Below are 3,846 nucleotides of genomic sequence, written 5' to 3'. Positions count from 1 at the left end.
ATTCTCTTCCATCATCATTCTTGACCTCATGAATTGATGAATTGATGTCACCATATTCATCATTGTTATTGCATCATTATATCCATCACTATCCTTCTAAACCTTAGACTCTTTACCACTTGAAGGAACCTATTTTCTTTGCATAACACAAGTGGTGTCGTGTGTCTTGCTTAGGCACTTGGGTACCATGTGTCTCATCTTGTTTGGAATGGCCAAGTCTCAAAATCTTGTGGCGGCCATCTCCAAAATAGCTTGCACATGAAAACTTGTACACCTCCATCACCATCACGCTCTTCCTCCATCTCTAGCTATTTTATATTTTCCTACACATCATCTAAGCCACCATCTCGGCAAGGAATTATGTAGCTCCTCCATGATCTACATGCATGATGGGAACTCCCTTTTGATGAATCATTTTTGCATGACATAAGAATGGAGCCGGCCATTGTATGTGCATGCAAATTTCGGCCAGCCCTCTTTTCCTCACTTCCTTCCTCCACAAGGCTTACCTCCCAACTACCCCAATCACTAAATGGGCAGCCACCCACCATAGCCAATGAAAAAAGGAGGCAGCCACCCCTCTCCCTCTATAAATTGGCCCTAGCCGGCCACCACCTCCCCTTTGGCTTCATTTCCTTCACTCTCCACTCCCTCACACTCTCCTCCTGCCCCCCACCACGAAATGCTGCTGCCCCTTGCTCCCATGGCCGGCCATGGCCATGGAAAGCCACCAAGATGGAGCTCCCCTCCTTCCCCAAGCTTCCCCTCACCATGAGAGCATCCCTCTCACTCTCTTCTCCCCTAATCTTTGATGAGTCCAGCTCACTTTCTCCTTTCTCCTCTCACTAGATTGGATCTTGATGCAGGTGCATGTTGGTCCAAGCATGGAGAAGGTTGAGCTATCCTCAGATCTGAAGTTCTTGAGCAAAATTCGTCCAAAACCTTGCAGTAATTTCTGTATCTTGCTGTTTCAGATTCTGGTACGAACTTGTAAAATCCGTCAAATCTTGTATGCAGATCCAAATCGAGTGATTCAAAGTTCGGCAGATAGGTATTGAAAAGATCTACAACTTGGCATTGGACTCATCCTCAAATTCGTTACGGATTTTTCATGGTAAATAAATTTCTGCAAACATGCATATTCACTGTTTGTTAGATTTCTTCCGTTTTACAAAACCTTTTTGAGCAAACACAACTGTGGGTGAAAGCCCTCTCCAGTACCTTCATTTTGGCGTTAGTTTCACTTCGAATGACCTCTTGAAATTGAAATGGTTCACAGATCAATATCTGGTCAGGTCTGACTTTGTTGAATTAAACCAGGAGCCTGGAGACGAATTTTTGAATGAAACCAATTGGGTAAGAACCACCTATTCAGTACCTTTCAGATGCAGCTGACCTCATATTTTTATGATTTGTGTATGATTTTTGATGATTTAAACTTGTTCTATGTGTTCTGCAGACATGGCTGTTAGCTTTTAAATCATAAAAAAATCCATTTTTGAACCTAATTGTGTGATTCCAATTCGGTAGGATTACTGAATGTTTTCTTAATCATCTCAAACAAGTTTCAAACATTTATCTGTTGTGTAAATCCAGAGAGAAAGAAAATGGTACAGACATGCAGTAAAATTGTAAATCCATTTGTGAGAGTTTCAAAAACAATTTGAACCCAAATCCAATTGTGTATACATCTCTGTTTAATTACCTTTCAAATGCAAGTGGCCTCATATTTTTAGGATTTCTCTACGATTTATGGCTTACAGATCTTGTTCTCTGTACAGTCAGATTCAAGGAAATTCCTAAAATTGTAGGTTTAATATTTTTGGGTGATTCCAATTGGATTAGTCTTGTATTAGTACTGGCTATCCAGGAAAAATATTATTAGTCTCTTTTCATACATATTTGTTGCTGTTAGTGATGTTTATGTGTGGCATGCATTGTTGAAGCAAAACTTTTCGGTTTATTTAAAACCCTTGACCAACTCTTTTTAGTAGAGGTGGGCAACCTTTGTTTTATGCTTGCAAAACAAAACCTCTGCAACCTAACTTTAGGTCTTTTGTTTTGCTTAAGTTTTCAAATGATGTGGTATATGGTTTGCTTCCTATTTTTGTATAGTGTTAAGTGAGCAAATTAAATTAGGAAAACTGTTTTTTACTTTTCCAAAAATGTTTGAAAATGTTTTGTGAATGTATTTGATGTCAAACTAATGCTCTTGTCCTCTTTATGATGTTATATACCAGGGGGTACTTAGCTTGTTCCATGGTGGTACCTAGAGAGGCAATTGCTAAGTCGTGGCACTCTCATACCTTTACTAGGTAATTAAATGGGGTTTTCTAAATTAAAACTCTTAAAATTGTTTTGTGGTGTCTATAGGTCTTTAGTATGTTATACCTTGGCTGCATGGTTAGTTGTTGATTGTTGAATGTTGTCTTGTTGATGCAATGTGATTGATTGTGTTCCTTTTATATTTTCCGGCGATAGATGCGAACAATTCCGGAGAAGAAGAAGAAGTGGAATCGGATGAGAAGATTATTTATATTGTTGGAATTCTTATATTGATGGAGTTGAAGAAGTACAGGGACAAATAAGCCAAGGCAAGCCATCTTTTGACCTCTGATTCGGTGTCTAGTTGGATGTCATTTGTTGATGTCCAAAGCACCTTGGTTCTATGTGTGTTGTTCTCCTTATTATTGTCATATATGTATGGTTGCTAGTGGAGTACTCCCTAGTGGTGATACTCCACTATTGTCTTTGTAATTATGGGATGCATGGTATCATGGCCGTGCTATTCCTCCTGGTTATCTTGTATGCTCGACTTGAGCATGTTCCATCTCAAGATAATGACTTACACTACACCCACCACTTTTGTAGTATAGAGGTATCAATGTCATGATCTTGGTGTATTCTCAACTTGAGAGGAGTATGCCGTGTACCCATTGGAGAGTATGTTGGATAGTGATAATCCACTATCTAAGTTGTATATTTAGCACCACAAATCTGAAAGTATAATCCTCCTTGTGTGGTCATAGTACATGCTTACCTTAAGCAAGTATGATCCACTCCATTACTCCTTTTCACACCATCTATGGCGTGATGACTCTCATCTCGGCCGTAGTGCAATAGTAGTTCAACTCATGAAACTTTAGGTTGGGAACCCCTCAAGGCTTACCTTGTTGTAAATGTTTTATGAAAACCTTGGGTGAGTTGGACTTACCCAAGTGTGTGTTTATGAAAGGAAACGATCTTGGCAAAGATGGTTGGAAAGAAAATCTTGTTTTCGAAAACTTTGGCGTCTAAGTATTCACCCGTGACAATTAACCCGCGCAACCACATTACCCTGGAGTGGGACGGGGCTTAGCTTGTAGTTTGTTCTTCTTAACATGGGACACCGCACAACTATATAAGGGTAAGGTTACCCCTGAATCCGGATTGTCGTTGGTGGAGACAATAGTATAACGGGAGGCCTTCGGGGCTGACCCGTCCGGAAGACACTATGGGTCTCCTGGCTTGGCGGTGGAGCCACGCTCAAAGTGAGGTGAGCTGCCACGGTGCCGGGGAGGTACATACTCCATAGGGTAGGATCCCGTGCTAAGACGAATAGGCGAAAGGCTCTGTCCGAGTTTTTGTCATGGCATAGTTGATATGCGGGGATGATGCCCACATGATGAACTCGCGGATCTTGTGGGGAAAGTGTGCAAACTCTGCAGAGTCAAATCTATTCGAATAGCCGTGTCCGCGGTCATGGACGGTTGGAATGGCTGTTGCTTAGCCTGATGAGTTTTGTTTTACAAAATTGTTTGACAAAGGAAAGGAAAGAACTTGTTTTGAAGTACCGGAAGGGTACGG

The 3,846-nt window shown here is 41.0% G+C and overlaps 1 long non-coding RNA gene across 1 annotated transcript; it reads left to right on the top strand.

Moving 5' to 3' along the window:
- The first annotated feature begins 2,238 nt into the window (after positions 1–2,238).
- Positions 2,239–2,614, top strand: LOC139832082 (uncharacterized). Its single transcript, XR_011746610.1, has 2 exons — positions 2,239–2,315; positions 2,482–2,614. It is a non-coding gene; the product is annotated as an uncharacterized lncRNA (long non-coding RNA).
- The last annotated feature ends 1,232 nt before the right edge of the window (positions 2,615–3,846 follow it).

This window comes from Lolium perenne, chromosome 6, assembly GCF_019359855.2.
Source record: "Lolium perenne isolate Kyuss_39 chromosome 6, Kyuss_2.0, whole genome shotgun sequence".
NCBI classification, from domain to species: domain Eukaryota; kingdom Viridiplantae; phylum Streptophyta; class Magnoliopsida; order Poales; family Poaceae; genus Lolium; species Lolium perenne.
The sequence above is the reverse complement of the archived record's forward strand: the minus strand, read 5'-3'. Positions and strand labels throughout refer to the sequence as shown.